Source organism: Sus scrofa, chromosome 1 (assembly GCF_054392235.1).
Source record: "Sus scrofa isolate SSC_HxYL_T2T_F1_AM1 chromosome 1, Sscrofa_HxYL_maternal_Yorkshire_Landrace_v2.0, whole genome shotgun sequence".
Classification (NCBI taxonomy): Eukaryota; Metazoa; Chordata; class Mammalia; order Artiodactyla; family Suidae; genus Sus; species Sus scrofa.
In genome coordinates, this window is record NC_139383.1 from 114,367,548 (window position 1) to 114,394,425 (window position 26,878).

The 26,878-nt window shown below is 38.2% G+C and overlaps 1 protein-coding gene and 1 long non-coding RNA gene across 39 annotated transcripts in view; both read right to left on the reverse strand.

Moving 5' to 3' along the window:
• Positions 1-26,878, reverse strand: part of TCF4 (transcription factor 4) — a 365,126-nt gene that overhangs the window by 324,576 nt on the left and 13,672 nt on the right. The window lies entirely within an intron of this gene.
• On the reverse strand, positions 9,973-17,708 carry LOC146406305 (uncharacterized). The gene is made up of 2 exons (XR_014809180.1): positions 15,220-17,708; positions 9,973-13,881 (listed from the first exon to the last, which is right to left on the reverse strand). It is a non-coding gene; the product is annotated as an uncharacterized LOC146406305 (long non-coding RNA).

Consider the following 26,878-nt stretch of genomic DNA (forward strand, 5'->3'; position numbering starts at 1 on the left):
TGATGGGTTAGAGTGAATTGGCCAGTTTGACAAAACTTATTAAATGTTTTGATGTCCTGTACATCGAGTCAATATATAGCTATATAGCGAGTCATCTACAACCGCCAGTGATGTCTATTTATACCCACTGCATGAAGAATTTCAGGATTAGAGTTGCTCCTAAGAAAGGAATTTAAAAAAAAATAAAATAAACAGGTGCACACTTCCTTAAAAGATCCTTGTCTCCATCTAAATTTTCTAAGGCATTGAACATTTCCTAGGCCATCTTTTTGATGCTCTCTTTGAAAGAGTTGTGAGAAAACTTCTGCCCAGGGAAATTCAACTCAGCCAAAAGAGGCTGAAAAACAATGCTATAAAATCCTTGCTGTTGTGACCTGCTGCTCTGGTCCCAGACCTCTCTGGAAAACAAACTGCCATTTGTGCAGTGTGCTGGAGATGAGGAAAAACAAGGATGGGGACATAAAACAACAACTCTGTTTTATCAATTTAGACCAGAATTTAAATTCCCATCAAAAGTCCTAGTGCTCATTGCTCATCTTCTTTGCCAGGCAACTGGGGAGTTGACTGAGGTGCTAGGACCTCAATAACCCTCACCTCCAAACCCTACTGCAAGCTGTGAGAACCTAGCACTCTACTGTGTATTCTTTTTTTTTTTTTTTTTTTTGTCTTTTTGCCATTTCTTGGGCCGCTCCCACGGCATACGGAGGTTCCCAGGCTAGGGGTCTAATCGGAACTGCAGCTGCCAGCCTACGCCAGAGCCACAGCAACATGGGATCCGAGCCGCGTCTGCGACCTACACCACAGCTCACAGCAATGCCGGATCGTTACCCCACTGAGCAAGGCCAGGGACCAAACCCGCAACCTCATGGTTCCTAGTTGGATTCGTTAACCACTGCACCATGATGGGAACTCCTCTACTGTGTATTCTGATGAACCTCTCCCTCTGCTCGGTAATCTGAACAAGTCTAGGTGATGCTTAAATACGCGAACACGTAAAATTTAGAACAAGATCTGAAACCCAGCTTCTTGAAGTAGCAAGTGTGTGAACTGACTTACTGGGCCTATCACACTTAGTTTCTCTGAATGATTAACATGTGAACCTACTGCTTTGTTTTCTGACAGTTCTGAAAGGGAAATCCTGCAGTGAGGAAAGACACTCTATCCACGTGGAAATTTTCGCTTAGGAAGTCACCTCTGATTAAGCTGTTGGTCAGCATAAAAGATTTGTACAATAATTAGATTCTGGAGTTGCACAGGGAACTTGCCCGGGAATGGGGTCAGAATAAGCTCTTCTTTCTGGTTCCTGGTGGCCTGCTAGCATATGCTGAATAGAATTTGATCCTGAATGCCTACAAGTCCTCGATTCTGACTGCTCTTGCTCATCTCAGGAATATCTTTTTCACTCACAAAAACTACTAAACCAACTGTGAGACCACCTTCTGCCCCCTGCAATAAGTAAGTTATTAGCTTACTCCTGGCCCAGGAACTCTTTCGAAAACTAAGAACTATAATCAGAGAATAATCAAGTCCAATAAATTATGTACTTTTTGAACACGGCCAATAGAAAAACTGGAAACAATTGTTTCCAGAAATTTATTCTCTTCATTGAGAGGCCATTGATGCCAAAAAAATTTTTTTTTTTTTTTTTTGTCTTTTTACTATCTCTTGGGCCGCTCCCGCGGCATATGGAGGTTCCCAGGCTAGGGGTCGAATGGGAGCTGTAGTCTCCGGCCTATGCCAGAGCCACAGCAACGGGGGATCCAAGCCGCGTCTGCAACCTACACCACAGCTCACGGCAACGCCGGATCGTCAACCCACTGAGCAAGGGCAGGGACCAAACCCACAACCTCATGGTTCCCAGTCAGATTCGTTAACCACTGCGCCACGACGGGAACTCCTTTTTTTTGGGGGGGGGGGGTCTTTTTGTCTTTTTAGGTCCACACTCACGGCATATGGAGGTTCCCAGGCTAGGGGTCTGATCAGAGCTACAGCTGCCGGCCTACACCACAGCCACAGCAATGCCAGATCTGAGCAGCGTCTGCAACCTACACCACAGCTCACGGCAACGCCAGATCCTTAACCCACCGAGCGAGGCCAGGGATCAAACCTGCAACCTCATGGTTCCTAGTCAGATTCGTTTCCGCTGCGCCACAATGGGAACTCCTGATGTCAGAATTTTTAACTTGAAATGCTAGGATTCTCCAAGTGAGATGTCTAGAGTTTTCGAGAAATACTCTTTTTTCTCTTAGACCCAAGTCAGGAGAATCTCTCTTTTCTAATTTGTGTCTCTTTTCTAATTTGCATATAAAAACAAAATCAGCTGAGCGCTACAAGAGAAAAATGATTTTTAGTAATTATTTCACTAGATTCCTCTCACATAGTAGCACACAATTTGGGTGCTCTGATCTCTAACTTCAATATGCAAAAGCTTATTTTTCTGGATTCCCCAAAGGGCCCAAATCTCTTTCTTTATTTTTGGCTATGCCCTTGGCATGAGGAAGTTCCTAGACTAGGGATCGAACTTGCACCCCAGCTATAACAAGAGCCACAACTGAATACCTAACCCGATGAGCCATGAGGGGACCCCAAAGACCCTGATTTTATCTGTATGCAATATGGGCCCCTTTGCCACCCCAGAACTAGTTACCCCAGTTGCTCATACCTTATTTCACCTCTATCACGATGTTACCCTCCTGTCGATTAGGACCCTGTGACTCAGCAGTGGTCAGTTACCACACTGCAGTTAATTTAGTAGGTACCAATATTTCGGTGACAGTTGCTACTTTGGTGAAACTGCACAGGGCAGGAATTTGGTCTTGTGTATGTGCAGTAAAGTGCCACGTATACTGACTGTGTTATATAAATAATGAAAATTAAATTACAGGATTTTAGGGACACATTCCAAACAATCCATTTTACTGCCAACTACACTGGGCTCATGACCAGCTGTGGAGAAAAGAATGTCCCCCTCCTCTTAAATCTTTATGTATCCATTTTCATGGATTCCAATAAAAAACGGATTCAATCGGGTATCTATTATGCCCAACTTTCTAAAATATCTGTATCAAAATCATGATGGGCATCCCCCCAAACCTTTTTGTTTAATGTTTACTGCTGCCTGGTTTTGAATGAAATGTCTATTTTCTTCTCACTTCCATGTGACCAAAATGCCAATGCCAGGAACATATTCTTCATATGTTACCCTTTCAAACACCCTGAAACTCATTCTCCCCCTTTATGATGGGACACAGGTAATCAAGCCTAGCTAATATTCTAAGTGTTGGGGTTTTATTTATTTATTTATTTTTGAAAAATGTGTCACCACAGACAGTGCTTGATGTCGATCAGCTTATTTACTCCTTACAAATCCATGAAGTAGATACTATTACTCTTGCCATTTTACAGATGAAAAAACTGGGACTCAGAGAGGCAGACTAACTTTTCCAAGGTCACACAGCTGCTGAATGACAGAGCCAGAATTCAGACTTGACAGTCTAATTCTGGAACACAGCCTCCTAACCCTTACTATGTCTCCTCTAGCTTGTATCAAGCAGTCACAGATACCAGTGTCCTTTGGGTCTTTATGGCTCTTGACCTCTAAGGTGTCTTTCTTTCACTGTCTCCCCTACACAATCAACTTTACACTTCACACTTGCCAAGTTACTCTCCTCAACTTACTTAAAATATACGCCAGCATGTATCATCCTCCTCAAAAGCCTGGGGAAAATAAAATAAAGGAAATCAGATTCAAAAGAAAAAGCAAAAAGGGAAAAACAAAAAAAAACAAAAAGCAAAAACCCCACAACTTCTGACTCTACTTTTTCTGGTAAAACAGGAAAAACTGTATATTTTCTATGCAAAATCAGTCCTAGAGTGTTAGACTAAACAACATCAAATGGCAATCACCATTTTCAGCCAGCTCTCAGGAAGTTCACGGTGACAGATAAATATCTGAAATTCAAAGGTAATTCTTTAACACACTTGACTTCCAACAGTCATTTGCTGATGGCTTTGTATGTGCAAAGTTCCTCTACTTAGCTCTTTCAAATACCTTATTCCATTTGGTCCAGCATCCCTATTTGTTTGTCTCCAATCATGCAGCATGAAAGCCTTGTGAAGTCAGGAACCATTTTGTGTCCACTTTCTTAAACCTTAGAGAAACTAGCACATTGCCTTATACCAGTTCACACAGAAATGGTGGTTAAAATTAAACTATATTGGATTTCCGTTACATTGAATGTAGCTTATGAATAAAATTAAGGTCACTAATATAAATAACTTAGGTTTAATCCTGACATTTATGACATGGGAAGGACTTAAACACCCATTTTGGGAAATGAACCACTACACTTCTTTGTCAGCCTTGAGATGAATTTACTTTAAAATGAATTAATTGCTGGCTTGTGACCAACAAGGTATAAATGCCAAAGAGGCATTTCTTGAGTAATTTCATTCACGTTACTAACACCACCTTAACATACTCAGCTTTTTAAAAAAAAAATCATCAAGAGGAGGAAAGTGCAGGCCACAGAACATGCCGGTGCTGAACCCAAAAATGATGCAGAAATGAAACATACTGTACCAGTAACACTGTTTTTATACATCGCTTAATGGGCAAAATGCCACTAACTGGATGGCTGCCGTTCAATTGACGTGTTCTCCTGCCATCACCAACAGCTGCAGAAGCCCCCGTCTGAACTGCAGCCTCTCCATTGAAGCTCATTTCATCCATTGTTACTCATAATATGATCTAAAGGAACACTTACAGGATCTCATAGAAAGTTTAAATGTTGTTTGATGAGAGTCATTAGATATTTAAATCAGAAATGAATGGCACAGCAAGAGAAGCAATCACAGTACACATAAAGTAGAGCCCAAAACTTCCAGGGTATTCTCTCCACTTATTTGTACTCATGTTTGTCATACTAAGAACACGAACCACAGAGGGAGAAAAAAACACAGGTGACAAATCCTGTTTCAGCTAAATATACATGTGTGTGTGTGTAAACACACATATATGCCCACCCAAAAAGTTTCCACTATTTAGTAACTCAACGCTTTTCATAAGAAAAGGCATGGATCATTTTTATAAGAGAAACTCAGAGAGAGCAGCAAAATTCCATGTTTCCTATGGACCATAGTATTTGAATAATTCTGAATAAAATAAAGTCTCATGTCCTTTGTACATATATCCATTCTTAACACAGTATCTTTTTTTAGTGGTTTTTGTTGTCTGGACTTCATTCTGGCAACAATGTTTGCTTCTAATACACCCTTAAGATCAAGACTGTCACCTATTCAAAAGGAGAGAAGACAGAACAGCATGGAAAGAATGCCTGTGACTTCTGTAAAAAAAGCCCTTCAATCCCCAAATGCATTGGTTTAAAACTATGCTTCCTATCCAGGAAAACAGAAAGGGTGCCCTGGAATACACAATGAGATGAGATAAACATCAAATATCAGACGTCTTCTTGAGCTCCAACTTCATGGCTATTTTTTGCACCAGCATGCAAATAAATTCCAAGCTTTGGGTGGCAACTTTCAGCCAAGTCCCCAAGCTCCCTGTGTTTATGTATTTACTCTCTGTCTTTAGAATGGGTGGAAAAGTTTACGAAGCTCTCCAGTCTACTGTGTACACAGCAGATCGGTAAATATCAAGAATGAGTACTATGGTATATCATCGTGTTCAAGGCTTTTGGTGAAGCTAGCGGCTGCTCTCAGTAGGTGATGTGAAAGACTTAAAAGCTGTATGAAATATAGAAGTTTCACAGAATCCTAGAATGTTATAACTCTAGACAATACCAAGCCCAACCAATGGAATCCACTTTTTGCATTTATTTTAAGAGAAATATAGACAAAGAGAAGGGATATTCTGAGAAGGAAGGGAGGCAGGGAGGGAGGAAGAAAGGAAGGAGGGAAGAGAGGGAAGAAGGAAAGAGGAAGACAGGGCAGAAAGTCATACCAAAGTATATAAAAGTCACGGTATTAAACACATTTTTGAAAATTCCTAGTTAAAGAAAAATTATGATCAGCTGGCAAAGAGTTACAAAATTATCTAAATACAGAAGAAAAATATAAAGTGGCCCAAAATTTTTAAAAAGATTTCTAGAATAGCTTTAACAAGTGAAACCTAAAGTCTGCATGGTACACTGAGAAGACAGAGTCCTAATTCCACTTTAAAAGATTACAAATGTTATACATTAGACTCTTGTGGGTAATGCAATTACCTTCTCGACTTAACTATCTCAGTAAATTTAGACGTGTATTTCTTTATTCTTTTAACTTTAATGTGGAATAAGGCTGAGGGAGAAAGCAGAACATCTGTTTGCGTAAACAGGAAAAAATGTATGGGTATGATGCTAGTTTTATTAATAAGAGGTATACACTGAAATCGACTTCCCTACAAATTCTATAGCCAATGAAAGTAGAAGCTTCTCCCTCTGGGATCCTATGGCATTTAAAATTCTCATCATTTTTTTATACTATGATTTCTTGTTTGTAAAAATGAAATAAGCTATTTGTGAAGAGCTAAAAGGATTAAAAATAGATTTATGGGGAATTCCGTTGTAGCTCAGTGGAAACAAACCCAACTATCCATGAAGATGCAGGTTGGATCCCTGGCCTCACTCAGTGGGTTAAGGACCTGGCATTGCCATGAGCTGAGTGAACTATGGGTCACATATCCGGCTTGGATCCTAAGTTGCTGTGGCTGTGGTATAGATGGCAGCTGCAGCTTGCATTCGACCCCTAGCCTGGGAACTACCATATGCCACAGGTGCGGCCCCCACCCCCAAAAATCTGTGAAAGCACCCTGGTAGTTCAATGAAAAACATAATTATCATCACACTCTTCTTTGAAGGCACCAAGCAGGGTGGCTATGTGCAATGCTGCCCACACAATTGCAAGGGGTGCCATGCAGTGGCCCTGGAACCACCTAGAAGCTAAACACCTTTCCCAGGTCCCAGGACAAATCTGCACACACATTTATTTCACAACAATGGTTTGTGAAACCAAAATGAATACTAAAAATGAGGGGGTAGAGTAAACCAAAATGTTACAGTTGAGATTGGCCAACAAATAGCAGAGGTTGCCTATTAACACAAAAATCTGATGTGTGACAAGGATCAACAGCAGGGTATTGCCTTCCCTTTCCTTATTCAACTCAAAAATACTCTGGCTTGATATTTTAACTGCAGGAATTTTTTTCCTGACGCAGACTCATCCTTGATTATGTTTAAGTCATTCACAAGGGAGATGTCTTGAAGAGCTAGCTCTCCTTTACATTTCTTTTACAAAAAAAAAAAAAACAAAAATTTCTTGTCCTTTCACTGAACTTTAGAGGCAAGTGATTGACTCAATCAGTATGTGTTCTTGGGTTAACAGTAACTTGTGAAATCTGGAGACACAACTCCCAAAACACAACCTGTAAAAACACGAAAACATCATCCTACAGATCGAACAAGGCGAATGCTAAAAAGAAAGCTGCCTACCCCACCCGCGAAAGCCATCAGTTTGACTACCTGAGCTGAATGGGAGTCTCCAGCAGACTGAGAAATTTTCAAATTAATCTGGTCACTAGTGTATCCATAAATCCAGGGCACAAAACACGGTAATTCAACTTAGGTGGGCAGAAATCATAAACGGGTAACATTTTCAGAAATTTGACTTTCATCTAATAGAAAAATATGGGAGGTGGAGAGGTGATCTGACAGTATGGGTGCTGCAGATTTGCAAAAAGCATGAAAATTAAGTACACTGAATGAAATACGGTTCCTTAACAACCTGCCCACTGAATATTTTATGTATATTGTATGCATTCTCGTTAAAAAAAAAATTGTTTTTCTCCTACTCCTACAACTGCCAGAATGAAAGCTATAAAACTCTCAGTTAAAACGGAGGTAGAGGAAAGTCCCTAATTCTTCCCTCTCAATGTTATATCAAATGTCTTTCAGTAACTACATTAGAAAGCAATTACAGCTTAATAGCTGTCTAAATCCATTATCAGTGTACATTTAACCTTTCAATATTTAAAGATAATATTTAATTTGAGCAAATTAATGGACTGCCTGTGAGACCAAATACATCTATTTAGTCTTTCTGGTTTTCCATCAACGATATTTCTCTTTAGAGACTGGGTCTTGTGACAAGAAGTCTGGTAAAAATGGAGTTCTTTCTGTTTGTAGTTTAAACAGATATTAATAAATGAGGGGCAAACCTAACCCCAAATGAGAAGTAATGTCCTTATTAACTGCATGTGTCTTCTGCCATTAACAAAGCTGCTTTTAATTCTTTGCAGATTAATTTGTATCATTAACAGTTAAGTAAGCTTATATACCTTTATCTTTCAACGTGATTTTTTTTTCAAATTCCACATTGTTTAATCTCTTTGACTCTAAAAGGACTGCGTGGTTTTCAGAACAGCATTTTTTTTTTCGCAATTTGCCCTGTACTTCACATCCCCATTCAAGAATCATAATGTTCAAAAACTATGATAATGGTTTCAGTGTCCTGTTATGTTTTCAGAGCCTAGCTCAACCAGCAAAAACCCACTGTGAAAAGAATGTGGCATCATTTCCAACCTTACATTAATAAATACAAATAATATGATATTAAACGAAAAATATTAGGTCTTTAGCTACTGATAAGCAAATGCAAATTCTCCAGCTGAACAGTTTGATGTTTTAGGACCTATCGTATTAAGAATTTCAAGGTGAACTTTTGCCAGAGTAAAATACACACGTCCATGTTACCTTGCTCTTCTTTTAAAAAGGCTAAAATCCATTACATTGCTCATTAAAATAAAATCAGTAAATCACCACATTTCATTACTGTCAATTCAAGAACAATAGCACCTACAAATACAGAAAACTTGGAGAATTTTGCAGATATCTTAAGTCACATTTTTGACAGGTTAAAATAATCCTAGTGTGAGTAAAGTACTTTAAAAATAACTGAAAATGTAGCTTGCCCACAGCACTTACTGATGCTATTCCCAACTTTACGGAAGTTCCCTCCCATGGTCTCCAAGTCCAGGAACAAGCTGGTCGTCAAGCAGGAACACCTGTCTCTGTCACACCCATCTCCTAATAATGCATGTTCTATTTCCTAAGACCACTGGATCAACCAAACCATGTGTCATGCGAATGTACAAATGTACAAGGAGGTCATGGAGAGAATGTGACCACTGGCTGACCTGTGAGCTGGACATGGGGAATCGGGCAATTGAAGAAGGCTCCTCACCTCCTCCCCTATTCCTGGAAGGGACAATCTGCACCCTATTCCCATAGCCAGAGCTGTTTCAAGGAAACGGCCTTGAGAGAGTAAGGTGTTGCTGAAACTGAACCCCGTTCAGGGCTCTATATAAACTTTTAAGATTCTGGTGGGCAGGTGCAAAAAGCTACGGTCCTGCAGACACTCAAGACAAGCCTCAGTGTAATATCACTTGCTTATGACTCCTGCCACCTACCAATCTGAAATGCTCTGCCTCTTTCTTCCCCCGTCCTTGCCCTCCATGGCGGGGAGGGGGAGATGGGAGGGTGCCAGTTTGCAAACCAACAAATTCCTGTTTAAGTGCAACAGTTTTCCGCCTCAAAGTTTGTCCTGAGTCTGAGTTTTCATACTGCCACATGATCCAAATCTATGTTTAAGAGGATCCAGTGTGTTTAAGTCACCCCTAAACTAATGTGAGAAAGTGACCAAACTAACAGGAGTATATGATGACTGCAGTCATAATTTCATTTATTTATTTCTTGTATTTTAGAATTAGAATTCTGAACACAGCAATCCAAAAATAATATTTAAAATGTTTGCAATGATAGCCACATTTTTGTTTAATATTTTTAAAAATCTAAATATAATAAGAGGAAATATATTCAAATGGGTCAAGAATCAAAGTAATACAAAAGCCAGACATCTGGAAATCCCACCCCATATTTTTTTTTTCCTTCCTCCCCAGTCATCCTAAAGTAACCATTTTGTTTCGTTTTGTTTTTAATGTGGGAACAGCAAAATATAAATGCCTATTCCTATTTTCCCTCCTTTTTACATAAAAGGTAAATTGCCAATTTCTACACTGACATATGCAGACTGAATTATCACTTTAATTGGGAATACTTTTAAAGGTACAGGAGCTGCTAGAAACTTAATTTTCCCAAAAACCTGCGGAGGTTCCATATCAACCACAGTAATATTTGTGTAACTGCCCAACGTCTTTCAAATCTGAATACACAGGAAAATCTTCATGAATCCAGCAAAAGTAGACTTACTATGAAGACTACACTGGAAGAGTTTAAGTGTAATTTTCCCATTTAAATCTCTCACTGATTTCAAACATAGATTATAAAACTCGAAGGTAATCAAGTAATGGTAATTAAAAATGGATCTCTAGCGTTAAGTCCCTAGAGTCAGCAAAACCATCCAGAATTACGTATTCCCATACAAAACCTAAATATCTCTCAAAGAGAAAATTAATAACACTACAGTCACCCATTCTTAGGTTACAAAATGTATATGGGAAAGCCTGAAATGAAGGATGTCCTTTTTCTTAATACATGATTTTAGGCCAACTGAAATGAGAATTAAACACTAATGTAATAAATACCAGATTGTTATTGTTGTTATTGTTTTTAAGCAACGCTGCCATCAAACGAGATACATCCAGTGCATGTCTCTTTGGAAGGATGTGATATACTTATGTAGGTCACTACTAAGTGGCACAATCAGGCTTTATTCTCATTACTCAAAAGAAGTAATTTAAATGCATTCTAATATATTCATATTCCCAGACTATGAGAATTGGTTGTTCATCTGATCCTTAAAGGCAAGTAGGACAAGAGAGGACTAAAGAAGTACAATTTTTTTTAGAAAGATGGCAGCAAATTCAGTGAATAAGAGATTTCTGGAGAAATAAAAAGTATGTGTTGTATATATTTCCCCCTTAAAGAAATTAGCACAAGCAAAGACAACTACCAACACATGCCAAACACCAGCCATTCAACAAGGCCGTGAGACCAACAACATCAAAGCCAGATAGAATGAGTTCCCCAAAGCAAAAGAAAACAGTAATTGTTAGTTAGGCTTCCGGTTGTGGCCATCAGAAATGTTACCTTAATTTGGCCTTAATGACCTATAATCACTTTTAGCATATGGCTTTTAAGACTGCTATTATTCAGCTTGATCTATGGATATAATGGAGCAGAACACAACTGTGGGTATAATTAAAATAAGTTCCTGTAAAAGTGGAATATGTAGTACGTTGCTAATGTGTAAATGACTAAATAACTTAATTAGGTGAAATGAAGTGCACTTAGAACCACAGATACTTAAACCAAATCATGATAATGTTGTATATATGAATATACTTTTTAAAAAATGTTTATTAACCAAACAGTAGGGCAAAGAAATACAAAGGGACTAGGACCTATAAAATTAATATCGGTTGACATTGGCTCCTGAATATAAACTGATAGACAAAACCAAACTTATTTCTAGATGTCAAAAACCTCAAAAATGATGGAGGGATTTTTTTTTTCTTTTAAAAAACAAAGTGGATTTGGGGAGCAATTAAATAGAAGAATGATCTAGTACCTTGATTTGTGGCTCCCAAATTTTATTTTTCACACATAGTCTCTTTGACATTGCTAAGTGAAGGGTGTGAGGGCAGGTGAAGGGATGAAGGCGAAAGTCTTCATGGATAGCCAGAATTAAAGCTACGCTAGAGGGTGGTTTTGTCTAAATAAATAAATCTATTATTGTTCAGTGTTTTGCCATTCCATAAGTGTGAATAAACATGGCACATGACCATGTGGAAGCACCTTTCTGGTTGTACCAGGAAAAAACATGGATGTTAAAATTCACCCAAAAAAGCTGCTCCCCCGAAGCAAGATAAAGCAGCAGACAACCACAGCGGGAAAAGAGTGTGAAGTGCACATGTGGGGCCTTGATTCAAAACACAGCTGCTGGATCTAATTTTAGGCCAACTGGCCTTGTCAGTGCCTCTTAACAAGGAAAATTTCCCCACTGAATATTAGAAGCTGTAAAAAGAAGAAAAAAAAAAGCACATAATAATATTCATTAGTTAACTTATCTCCACCATTGCTGCTGTTTTATACAGAAGATATGTAACGCAACCTCTCACGGAGAAGTGCTGAGCCAGTGCTGTGAGAGGTATTTCAGCAAAGTGAGCTTTTTTCCAACAAAATGACCCATGATGATCTAGAAATACATGGACCTACATAGATGTTTATGCAGCCAACAACGCGGGGCTATCTGTAGGTTCGATAAAGGGATTCGAGTATGTGTGAGCATTCCATCCATGAACACACATAAATGAAAGGATAGGTTTTTCACAACTCGAATAACAGTATTAATTGCTAACATTTACTGAGCTCTTACTGTGTGCAAACCCAGGGCTAAGTGTCATACTTGGATAAGTTCACTGAACCCTCATTACCTAGGGGGGAGGAGGGAAAGGGGAGTGTTCTATGGTAGTACCATTTTACAGAGGAGGAAATTCTATGCAAAGTGATATAATCACTTAGGTGACCGAACTGTGTGGATATTTACCAATAATAAGGCTTGTCTGACTTTGCTTAACCACCCCTTTAAGGAAATTATAAGTATAAAAGTTTCAGCACAATCTCATATACTCCCAGATCCTTCAGAAAACAAAGCAAGAAACTTGCTTTAAGCTCATCAAGAGCATCTGAAGCCACCGTCAAGCAAGGCAATGGATGAAGGATTTGTCTACTAATATATCTTTTCCCTTTTATTTTTTCAGAAGGGAAAAACACAAAATGTTCATAATGTTCACAACATGATCTCTAGATTCTTAATCCCAAAACCGTATGCAAAATACTGAATCTTCATGCTACCTGCATTTTCCTATGGAAAAGCATCCTATCTTTTGTCAGATTCCCACAGCATTCCATAGCTCCAAAACTGTTGAAATTCCCTCACCTTCACTCCCTGGTCTTGGCCAAACTTTGAGCATTACATGCCCCACTTCCTCTCATTAGTCCATTTCTAGTTTCAACTGTCTGTGATTTGTGAGGTTCACAATTGCACAGACCTTCTGTCTTGAGATTCCCCATTGACTTGGCAATCTTGAGGAAGGTCCTTTGGCATTTACCTCCACTCCAATGATTCTGATTTCCTAGTCTCTACACATGAACATTTCTAAAGGAGAATGAATCATACAGTAGGATATTTTTGGAGATGCGCATCTCTCTCAGTGTGAGCTCCCTGAGATCACTGTATTACCATCATTTTTACCATCTTAAGCATTCAACATGGTCCTTCACATATAGTGAGGGGTCAATAAATTCATTACATTAAATCGATAAGTGAATGTATAAACAAAATACTATAAAAATGATTAGTTAAGGATTCTGTACCCAAGAAGGTATTGAATGACACAAAATTCATAAGTAACAATCTTTGTCCATAATGGTCTTCAAACCTAATATTTATTGATCAATTTACACCCATTCCAGTTCCACAAAAAACCTGATCTACTTATCCTTTACAATATTTTTTTGACAACTTTCTTCTTTTAATCTGCGCTTTAATTTTTAAATAGTTTGTCCTGTTTATAAAAGTAATACATGCTCACCATTATGACAGTATTATGTACATTCAATGCATAAAAATATGCATCACCCAAAGAAAATATACATTGCCCATATTAAAAAAAAGTGACCGTCTCATTTTTCATGGTTTTTTTTGTTTTGTTTTGTTTTGTTTTGTTTTTGGCTTTTTAGGGCCACACCCACATCAGATGGAGGCTCCCAGACTAGATGTCTAATCAGAGCTACAGCTGCCAGCCCATACCACAGCCACAGCAATGTAGGATCGGAGCTGCATCTGCAACCTACACCACAACTCATGGCAATGCCGGATCCTTAACCCACCGAGGGAGGCCAGGGATCGAACCCGCAACCTCATGGTTACTAGTCAGATTCATTTCCGCTGAGCCACGACAGAACTCTTAACTGTCTCATTTTTCAAATGAACAAATTCACTCTTTGCAATTTAAAGTGAATTGTCCAAGATCACAGAGCTAATAATGGAGAAGGCTAGGAGTACATCCCATCGTTTCTTACAGGTGGGTCTAAAATACGTCTCTCTAGACAGAATCTGCAAGCTTGCCCTCCTCCGCCCTGCCAATATTCGGTTGCTGCTTGTTTTTGTAAAATCATGTTTTAATGGAATGCAATCATGCTCTTTGGCTTACTTGTTACCTACAGCTCCTTTCATGCTACAACAGCAGAATTTAGCACTTGCAGCAGAGAGTATATGGCACACAAAAAGTGGTTATTACCTTGTCCCTTACAAAAAAATTTTGCTGACCCTTGCTCTAGTCTACATAATTCTAGTTTCAGAAATGTGTTTATTCTCAAAGTCCAAAGAATGATTTCTTCTTTTAAGGAAAACTGCTTTTTGAGATGCTACACAGGTAAGAGAGAAAAATAGTAAAATCCTAACATAAGGGACTGAGATCTTTTTTTAATTTTTAGCTTTAAAAAAAATCAAAATGTCAAAATGCAAATTTGAATCAAAATGCCCTCCATGACAAAAACCAAAATATTTACTGAAGAAGGTGAGAGCCACAGACAGCTGTGAGTAAGGTGTGCGCCGAGAAGTTATTCACCAGCACTTGTATAGCTTTCTCCTTTGTCCCCTCTTTGGCCTGGCCAAGGACACTCTATGTGTCCCCAAAGAACCCAGTGGTGTTTCCCATATCAGATCTACCTTCTTGGTTTTTGCTAAGTACTAACTGAATATTTATTTAGTTCATACTTTTCTTCATAAAGAAATAACTTTTTAAAAAAACCTCAGCCTTCTCCTAAGAATAATATCTATAGAACCCAGGCCTAATTATGCGAGTTACATTTTTTCTAAAACATATGCAATTATAGATACATATCAATCAATAGCCAGTCAACCAGGAGTTCCAGGTGTGGCTCAGCAGTAACGAATCCAACTAGTATCCATGAGGACACCAATTAGATCCCTGGCCTCACTCAGTGGGTTAAGGATCTGGCATTACCATGAGCTGTGGTGTAGGTCACAGATGCAGCTTGGATACCGTGCTGCTGTGGCTGTGGTACAGGCCGGAAACTGTAGCTCCAATTCGACCCCTAGCCTGGGAACCTCCATATGCCACAAGTGCAGCTCTAAAAAGCAAAAAAAAAAAAAAAAAAAAAAAACCCAAAAAACTCATCCATAATTCAATATTCCATTAGGTCACTTCTCAAGAGAACTCACGTAATTGCTCCTTGTTTAACTTATATCATGTATAAACTCCAAGACCTCAGAGGGATGGGATACCCTGGGGAATAAAAGAGACAATGAACAAGAAGCCTGATCCATAATGAGATATCAGAACTGTCTCGTGTCCTCCAGAACCTGAAGTACATAGTATATGAGGTGACATATGTGTAAGAACTGTGTGGGGAGATCCTGTTGCGACACAGCAAAAACAAATCCGACTGGTATTCATGACGATGCGGTTTTGATCCCTGGTCTCACTCAGTGGGTCAGAGATCCAGCATTGCCATGAGCTGTGGGTGTAGGTCACAGATGCAACTCAGATCCCATGTTGGCTGTGGCTGTGGTGCAGGCCTACAGCTGCAGCTCTGATTCGACCCCTAGCCTGGGAACCTCCATATTCCCTGGGTTGAAAGAACTGTATGACTTCCACTCACTATAGCAATTTGTTAGGAGTTTTCCTAGAGAAGAAATAAGGCAGAAGGTCTAGAACAAGCTCTCCTCTTGGAGTTTCAACACCTAGACTAAACCAAGGCCTTCCCTCCCACTACCTCTATGGCCTTGGGCAATTCAGGGGCTTCTCGAAATCACAGTTTCTTCTTTAGTGATTTGGGACTGACCAGATTCCAGGGCTTTCCATAAGATAATAACATAAGAGTGCCTGACATATGGTACTCAGTGAGCATGAATTCTCTCGTCCCTAATCTGGGCTGATATTTTATCTAGTAATAAAATCTACATGCAAAACATGTGTGAAAATGCCAAAAAAAATTATTATGGTCATCAGAAATTTATGTGACTTTGAAAATCTGATAAATGCACACAAAGGGAAATTTTAGTGGTTTCCAATGACAATATTTTGAGAAAACTTAAAATGAGCATGGTCTCATAGAACTATCATTCCTCTTAATCAGTAGATTCAAGTTAAAATACACATATATGCTTACTGAATCACTTATTAAACAAATTCAGTATTTACTGAATAAACAGACATTGTAATTTAGGTTACAAGTCAAAGAAAGCCTCTTGGAGAAGATAGTATTTCAGATGAAATCTGGATGGATTAATCAGACAAAGAGTGGGAGGAGAGGTGTTCAACAGCATAAGCAAAAGCCCTGCATCAAGGAAAAGCTTGGCTAAAAGAAGACCTATGTACCTTGAATGTAGAGAGGAACAGCAGAAGGGAACCAAATGAGGCTGTACAAGTACCTCTAGGATATGTAAAAGAGTGCAGAAGTTATTCAATAACATAGAAAGTGTTTAAAACAGCGGAAAACACTGATGATGGAGAAGAAATGCTCTCTTGGACGTTTTCTTAAAACTCACTCTGGCTGCTTTGGAATATGGATTCAATAAAGAAGAAGTATAAACTTAGAGAGTAGTTAGGAAGTGGCTAGAACATACCAGACAAGAAATGATGGTGTCTTCATTTCAAATAATAAAGGTGGAGCTGGAGAGCAGAACTCCATGATGATTAGATGGGGAGAAAGTCAAAGAAAGAAAAGGGGCTATGTGTCCAGATCTCAGTTTGACCAGTGAGGTGCCTGTTAGTGCCACTGCAAAGATGCAGAGGCAAGAGAGGCATATATTAAGGAGTGTGGAGGAAATCAAATAAAACAGATAGCTGGCCCTACAAAGTGATGCTGAAAGACACAAATAAGTAAATGTAAACAGACTGCCTACCATATATTGAATGTGGGTTAAGTGCATGGCAAGTATTATCTTATTGAATTCTTCCAACAATCCTGTTCCTATCCATTTTTCAATAAGAAAACAATGTCACACTGTTAGTAACTGGACAATAATCAATCCAATCTGATTCCAGACTGAAGCTCTGGACCACACTGCCTCTCATAGAAAAGGAAAAGAAGGCCCAGGTGAGATTCCTGAGGGATTCAATTGAGAGTTCAGGTAGATCAGCCAACAAAATAAGAGTTAAAAAAAAAAAAAAAAAAAAAAAGGCAGGAGGAGAATGTGCCATAGAGAAGCTAAATACATGGAATTTCCAACAAAAATACATGAACATGAACGTTTTCTCAAAAGTTGATGAAAGTTTTAATGAAATAATATTGCTAAGTACCAAAACAAGAAAGGGAAGTCATGGGAAAAGACACACGTCTAGAAAGGAATGGTAAATGGATGCACAGCAGACTTCTCATGAGTTGCAACAGAATTCAGAAGACAGTAGAATAAAATCTTCGGAGCAATGAGGAAAACAAAATCAATGTCAACCTGGAATTTTATGCCCTGCAAAATTACCTTTCAAGAATAAGATAATTTATCTTTGGATAAACAGAAATACAAGTGCTGACCTTCAACATCCCTATACAAAAAACTTCTTAAAGATAATACTTCATCAAATATGAAAATGATCCCATAACGGTCTAGCTGCCAAAAAAGTATTGAGCAAAAAAAAAAAAAAAAAAAAAAAAAAAAAAAAAAATCAGTAAACTAGTACATCTAAACATTATCTATGGTTAGTTAATAAGACCTAGTTTGTAGAAAATATTTTAAAGCTCCAAAAAAAAAAAAAAAAAATACTCCTTAAGTAGATAGGGAAGTGATGTAAGGAAAAGTATTCTATGGTGCTAAAATTGTTTCAAAGGCGACTTAAGACTACAGACAAACTTTAGACTTTGTCAGATAACTATGCTTAGTAAAATCTAAAAGGTAATCACTAAAATAACAGAAATAAATTCCAAATAATGCGAGAGTAAAAGGAAGTAAAAAAAACCCCAAAATCTTAATTAATTTCTTTAAAGGAACAAGAGGGAAAAATAAGTGTATAAGAAGCAATACAAATGAAAATTAAGAATTTAAGTTACAGTAACCACAGATGTAGTATATCATGTAATTCCAAGAGGCACATTCACAGTGTAGTCTATGTAAGTGGCCTAAATCCAAGCACAGATAAATGTAAATGGATTTAAATAATCTGATATCTAATTAGATTAAAATTAAAACCCAGTTGTAGCTGGCATATTTAAAACATATCAACATAGATGGATTGAAAATAAAAGGTTAAAAAATAGGTACACTAGACAAATATTAGCCAAAAAGAAAGTGAGATAGCTATACTAATAAGAGATCAAACAGACTTTAAGACAAAATAGGTTGGGAGCTTGGGGTTAATAGATGCAAACTATTGCCTTTGGAATGGATTAGCAATGAGATCCTGCTGTGTAGCACTGTCTAGTCACTTATGATGGAGCATGATAATGTCAGAAAATAGAATGTATACATGTATGTGTAACCGGATCACCATGCTGTACAATAGAAAACAAAATTATATTGGGGAAATAACAATTTAAAAAAAAGAAAAAAAATAGTAGAAAGAGGATGACCACATATAAAGTGGATAAAGAGTTTAATCAAACAGGAAGACCTACTCATTCTAAACTTAAATGCATGTCATTATACTATTTCAATATGAATACAACCAAAACAGAAACACAGGGGAAAATCTGCAAAGTCACCATGATAGAGTATTATTTCAGTCCACTTGTATCAATGACAAAATGTCAGGCAGACAAAAAAAACTGCTACAGGTATAGGTGATTTTAAGGCACAATTAACAAGCTTAAATTTCTGGACATAAACCCTTCAACTCAGTAATAAAAGAATACACAATCTTTCCAAGCACACAATGGAACATTTATAAAAACTGATTAATTAGAATGACAATAAAGCAAGTCTCATAAGAACCAAAGAACTGTTGTCACATAGAACAGTTCTCTGACAACAATTAAATTACATTAGAAGTCAATAACAAAAAGATAAATAACACACTCATCTGCAAAATTTCCAAGGCATCAATAAGTACTGTAAGGGTCAAAGAGGAAAATCATATGGAAAATTTTAAATACTTACAAATAAAACACAATGAACATGTTACACATTAAAAACCTATGGAATACAATGACAGCAGTACTTAGAAGGTATTTTATAGCCATAAGTTCTTCCATTAAAAAAAATGATAGGGGAGTTCCCGTCGTGGTGCAGTGGTTAACGAATCCGACTAGGAACCATGAGGTTGCAGGTTCGATCCCTGGCCTTGCTCAGTGGGTTAATAATGATCCGGCGTTGCCGTGAGCTGTGGTGTAGGTCGCAGACGCGGCTCGGATCCTGCATTGCTCTGGCTCTGGCGGAGGCTGGCAGCTACAGCTCAGATTCGACCCCTAGCCTGGGAATCTCCATATGCCGCGGGAGTGGCCCAAGAAATGGCAAAAAGACAAAAAAAAAAAAAGTGATAACTTAATGAGCAAAGTGATCAACTTAAGAAGTTAGAAAAAAATCAGAATAAATCCACAGAAAGCTGGCAATAATAAAAATTAAAAATTAATGAAGTACAGACTTCTCTTATGGCTCCGGGGTTAAGGATTACCACAGCAGCTCAGGTCACTGTTGTGGTGAGGGTTTGATCCCTGGTCTGGAAATTTCCACATGCCACTGAGTGCGGCCAAAAAAGAAAAAAAGAATTAATGAAGTAGGAAAACACACACACACACACACACACACACACACACACACAAATAATCCATGAAGCCAAAAGTTGAATCTTCTTGTAAAGACTAATACATGAGAAATATCCCTAATATACAGAAATTTTGATCAAGGAAAACACAAACAAAACCAGAAATGAAAAGTGAAATAATTATAGAATCAGCAGAGATTAGAAAGCTAATAAAAGAATACCATGAACAACTTTATGGCAATCAATTAAGGATTTTATATGAAATGGGAAAATATTATCTACATCACATATATAATTTTATTCACATTTATGACTTTAAAACTCTATGAAAGAGAAAGTAAAAATTCTCGTTCTTAATCCTTTAGTATTTAAAAACTGTATCGGTGGCTTAAAATCATCTCACACCAGGCTCAGTTTGTTACACAGACTAGTTTTATCCAATTTCAAGGAACACATTATTTGAGACTTAAACACACTATTCTGGAGGATAATATAGCAGAAATCCTTCCCTGCTCATTTTACAGGGCAGTATAACCTTGGAGCCAAAACAAGATAAGAAAAGTAAGAGAAGAAATATTATACATCAATCTTAGCTATAAACATAGATGCAAAAGACTAAAGAAAATATTAGAAAACTGAGTCCAGGATATTATTTTTAAAAGAGTATTAACAACATATCAATCGTATTAATCAATTCCAAAATCCAAGGAGAGTTTACCATGGGGAAAAATATAAAGGTCACTCACAACATTACCAAATTAAAGGAGATTTTTTAAATCACGGTTTAAATATATGTAGAAAAATGGATAAAATTCAACACCACTCACAATAAAACTCTTAGCAAAATATGAATAGAAGGAAACTTCCTTAATGACAAATCTACCATCATCAGTGTCAACGGTGAAAATGAGGGAAAAGACAAGGATTCCCAGTATTGCTGTTTCTATTTAAGAAGGTACTTGAGGTCCTAGACAGCACAGTAAGATAAGAAAAGGAGTGGGGGGGGGGAACAGATACAGGGATCTGAAAGGAAAAACAACAGAACTGTCATTATTCACACATGATATGACTGTCTATAAGAAAAACTCCAAAGAAAACACAAAGACAATGTTAGAATTAATGGCAGAATTTAGCAACATGGAGGAATATGAAATCAGTATACAAAAATCAACTTCATTTTTATAAACCGGAAAAAAAAACTTGTATATTTAATTTAAAAGAAAATGTCATTATCAACAATAACAAAAAATAAGGTATCTACGAATAAGCCATTAAAAGGTGCACACAACCTCATAGAAAAAATTACAACACTCTGAGATATTAAAGAAGACCTAAGGAACTGAAAAAATACATTAATTTTCCACAAAGTGATCATTAGATTCCATGCAGCATAAATAAAATCCCTAAAAGGCTTATGAAGATCTTGACAAACTTATTTTAAAATTTCTGTACAAGAACAAAGGAAGTCAAATGTGTGCACACAGAACAAGAGGAGGAAGAGGAAGAGACTGACTTCACATACACCAAAATGCGCTGTGAAACTTATCACAATATGGTACTGCGGCAAAGGTACTCAAACCGACCAAAAGATTAGGAAAATAGGACTCAGAATGAAAGACACTTACAAATACAGAAACTTACGATGTTGCAGAAACAGCACTGTGGATGCTTATGGAGAGGATGGACTTTTCAATAAATGACTTTAGAACAAAATGTATATCTATACTTAGGGATATGTGGGACTGAACCCCTACTTGTCACTCTACAGAATCAGCCCCAACTGCAATAAAAACTTAAATGTGGATGTCAAAACTGACATCTTTTTCAGAAGAAACACCTATGAGACTATCTTTATGACCTTGAGGCAGGGATGGATTTTCCAAACATGACACAAAACATATATTAAAAAAAAAAAAAAGGTAAAGGAAAAAACAAATGACTAAATTTAAGAACTTCTGTTCATCAAAATATACCATAGAGAGGGTTAAAAAGACAGGCTGTAAAATAAGAGAAAGTATTTGCAGCATGCATCACTGAAAAAGAATTATTATCTACAAATATATCAAGAATATCCATGAATCAATAAGTAAAAAACCAAAGACTCAATAGAAAATTGAGGAGTGGAGATTCCATAGAACAAACATGAATAATAAATACATACATATAAAGATGTTAAACCTCATTAATTATGAGGGAGTCACAAGACCACAGTGAGATACATTTTACATCTTGCACCCGCTGGATGGATAAAAATAAAGAAATCTGACAAGACCAAAGATGGACAATGATATGTACCAACAGTAATCCTTCATGCTATGGGTAAGTATAAATTGCTAACAATTGTGGAAAACAACTGGGCACTAGCTTTTCATTTTGAACATTTGCCTAACTCTACAATCCAGCAATTTTACTCTTAGATATGTACCTTACAGATACCAACTGAGATGATCAAGAGTGCATCAAGAAGTGTCTAGGAAAATAGTCTCAAAAAATGGGAATCCATCCAGTTTCATTAACTAGAAAATATAGGAATAAATTGAGGCGTATTCACCAGCAGTGAAAATGAGCGTATGCCAGACACAGCAACATGGCTAAATCTGAAACACATAACACCAAGTGAACAAAAAGCAAGTGGCCAAGACAATATAGAAATGATATCATGTTTATAATCCTCTGTCAAGTAAAGCCAAACAACATATTGCTTAGGGATACATATGTACATCATAAAACTACTTTTAAAAAGAAAGTGTGTACCTCTGGCAAGAAAGACAGGGAAATGTGGATAAGGAAGAAACCCACCAGGGTCTGAGGCTGCTCTAGTGTGTGGTGGATCCTCAGGTCTTCACTCCATCACTTAGCTTCATAATTCACACATGCTACGAGTATTATTTTGCAGGTGTCAAACATTACAAGATAAAATATGTTTTGAAATACTGGGTTGGGGTTAGAGTTATTTCTTAAAAGTATATGAAAGGAGGGTAGACAGCCATCAGCAAAATTCTTGCTATGAATGAGGTAAGGAAAGAGGACTGGCCAGTGGAGAGTGTGAATGAGAGGGAGAGTGTGCATTTGACTCCTGATGGTTATGGTTTGTTTCTAATTATGGACTATTTCGAGCACAGGGTTGTCAACCATAACCTTCCACCATTTATTTTTCTTATGAAAAAAACTAAGCACTGCAGATAACCATGGAAGCACCTGTGTGTCCCCGCCTCCAACCCCCAAAAGGAAGGTAACTGTATTTGGCTTTATTTTTTTAACTGAGAGTTCTGAATGCAAGCCTCGATGCTGAAGGGATTCTCCAGGAGACAGGAACAAGAGAATGCTGCCAACTTACATCAGCGTCACCCTACTAACTCCTAGCATAAGGCACATGCGTGGAGTTTTCTGCTCAGCACGGATGGTCCTGGGCCTCACTCCTTCAGCATCCTTCTGATGAAGTACACGCAGCACTCCTGGGTCATGAAGCCAAAAATCCCTAACGGGCCTGAATATCAGGACCCAGCCCATCCCACGGCATCCCCCCGATGCTCTAACTAACTAGCTGAAGCAAAGATGGAAAGAAAGAAAGGGAAAAAATAAATGATTTTTTTCTTCAACTTAGCAGTAACTATACCAAGAATAGTGATATTTTCCTAACTAAAATGAAATAAAAAACATACTGGGTTGAAAGGTGACTCCAAAGAGTAAACCATCAGATGCGTGAGGAAATTGGGGGTGGGGGGGGCAGGGAAGGAGCTGGGTAGCCAGAGCGAAAGGGGGCAAAGCGCTCCAGACAAAACACAACCAAGTAAACAGTGTTTCCAGCTCATATGAATCCTACCGCCCTCCTAAGTTTCACCAAAGACGTGCGGCAACATCATGGAGAAGTGCTGATACCTGACTGCAGGTGCATGATGGACTCAACTCGGCAGGTTGAACCGAACCATCAGAATAGTCACTGGTAATTAGAACATAAGCCAGAGGAAGCCTAAAAACCATAATTACTGAAGACCACTAAATAAGAAAAAAAGAGCCCTTTTTGCCCCATTCTCCCACTCCCACCTCTTCACCTCTCATAAGAGGATTGCAAAATTAATCTACCACTTTTCTCAAAAAATAAAAAGCATTTCTGTGGTGTTGGTTGCTAAAAAGGTAGTCGATAGCACCCACAGCTGAACCAGGTCTCACGGTTACTGCTACCAAACATAAAGTATAGTAGATTTCTCAAGTATTAAAGTTATAAAAAATGGCATGTGTGGGCTTGAACGCACGTGCCAATGCCCACTGTGAATGTTCCCCAGTGAGCTCAAGTTACAGGTTTCAAATAAAGTCTACAGCCAATTCTCTACCTACCACCCACACTGGAGGCCCTCACTTCTCACCAGGATTTCTGCAAAAGCCTCATAACTGGTTCAAGCTATATACACTGACTTTCCTTCAGGTGTGTGTTCCAGGCTGCAGTCAGAGTGTTCCCAGGCACCAATCTGATGGCAGAACACTGCAGACTCCCTATCTTGCAGCCTGCCATGATCTGGCCAACCCACCCATCCCCCAGCCTCAGCTTCAGGCAAGCTCTAGCCTCTCCCCAACCACCACAGCCCATGGCCACCAGCCCACTTCCCCCATTTACCTTCCCTCCCACCTCAGACCTCAGTCCAGGGGCCCAGTTCAGGGAACCTTCTGTTGGCTGCTAGGCTTGTCCGGAACCCTATTACAAACTCATCTAAGGCCTCACACCTCTCAAAGGTAGAGGGTGACTTTTCTTTGCTTGGTTATTCAGTAAACAGTGTTTCCAGCTCATATGAATCATACCACTCTCCCAACATTCACCAAAGATGGGCGGCAGCATCGTGGAGATGTGCTGATACCTGACAGGTGCACAGTGGACTCAACTCGACATGCTGAACTGACTGTCTCCCACATTTAATCAATGCAGAACCACATCTTCTAGCACCCACAACTGTACCTGGTACATGGTAGATACTTGGTAAATAATGATTTAATTTTAAAAGTAAATGAGTAACTTCCTGCATATAAATTTTTGAATAAATTTTAAGAATAATCAAGTGTGGCAGACATAGAGAACAAACAGACTATGGTTGCCAAGAGGGAGGAGGCATGGAGTGGGATGGACTGGGAGTCTGAGGTTAGTAGATGCAAACTATTACATTTAGAATGGATAAGTGGAGTTCCCGTCGTGGCACAGTGGTTAACGAATCCGACTAAGAACCATGAGGTTGTGGGTTCGATCCCTGGCCTCTCTCAGTGGGTTAAGGATCCGGCGTTGCCGTGAGCTGTGGTGTAGGTTACAGACGCGGCTCAGATCCCACGTTGCTGCGGCTGTGGTATAGGCTGGCGGCTACAGCTCCGATTAGACCCCTAGCCTGGGAACTTCCATGTGCCTCGGGAGTGGCCCTAGAAATGGCAAAAAGACAAAAAAAAAAAAAAAAAGAATGGATAAGCAATGAGGTCCTACTGTACAGCACAAAGAACTATGAACTATATCCAATCTCTAGGGGTAGACCATGATGGAAGAAAAAAAATGTGTGTGTGTGTGTGTGTGTGTGTGTGTGTGTGTGTGTGTGTGTGTGTGTGTATGACTGGGCCCCTGTGCTGTACAGCAGAATTGGCACAACACTGTAAATCAACTATACTTTAATAAAAAATATAAAAATATATATATTCGAGTGTGGGAATAAGAAACACACGTGTAAATAGTGTCTTCAAGGTAAATGAGCACTATGTACAAATCTGATATTTTAATTTCTGCTCAAAAAAAAGAACAATAAAAACAAAAACATAAGGGACATAACTGTCATTGCCTCCCCACAAGTCTTCGGTATTAAATTTGAGAATATATTCACAACAATATTCTTCAGGGTTCAAATTCCATAATCATTCAAATCTATTCTCCCTCCTTTATACGAGTATAGAAGTACATATGTACACAGGACTCCAATGTTTCAGTTAAAAATGTAAAGTCTATACTTAGTTATATTTGAAAAGTATCTTTTGAAGAAGTCTACTTCCACACCTGCACATCAGTTATTTGAAAAGCACTTTCATATTGAATTAATGTAGAACTTTTACCCAATGATGACCATGGCAGTATCATGCTCCCATTGCAATGCTGGTGGTGAAATTTCTTATTCTTTATATCACCACAGTACCTAGCACTGTAGTTTGTATCTGGCTCTGCTCTCAAAAAAAAAAAAATGTATGACATGAATGAATGAATGAACAAGTGAATAAATGAAAATTACTTAATAGTTCTCTTGTTATTCCAGTGCAACATGTTCACACTGAAAAAAAAACAAAAAGCCCACTAGATATATAAACCCCTTTCACTTTTCTGAAGCTTTCAACATTCTTTAAATAATCAAGCCTTCAACCACAATGGATTTTTTTTTTTAAGGAAAACTAATGGCTTAAAGTACCTATAGAATATTTCTCACCTTATTTAATTCTACCAAAGGTATTAGTGATTAAAGTGTAGAATTCCTTCCAAAGTGGGGCACTGCAAATGTCCAACCCATGGGAAAGAGGAATCATTCCACATGGGGTGAAAAGGTACACTGAAGAATAATAAGAGGTTAATAAAGTCAGGTAAAAACTAGATGTCAAACCTTGTGGCTATAAGAAACTAAATGAAGAATCACCATGTACACCAAAGAACATAAAAGCATTCCATGATTTGGGAAATCAGTTAGTAGACAGTGAAGTTCTAGAAGGCACACGACAAAGAACAATTACTTGAAAAAGGACTGAAATTGATATTGCTTGACCTTTCTTTTCAAAATGGCAAATGGTGGTTATGTATGAAACTGCATTTTCAATCTTGAAACATGGTGACCACTTGATGACCAGTATGTCTTCTCTCTGAGTTTTAAGTTGTAGGGTTGCAAAATATTTCCAGTATGAATCCCTAATTTTGGAAAGTGAAGGAAACGTTTTGGGAACACCAAGGTTTGGAACTGACATCTTTTTCAAAATGGGTAAATGGGTCTAAAATATCCTCTTTGCCCTAGAAATCTTGTTTCTATTCTGCAGCGAACACAATCATTCATTAATAAGTTTTTCCCATGCCAGTTTTAACTAGAACTTGAATTGCCGCTTCTTCTGGAAACTGGAAGCACATGCTACCCTGAAATA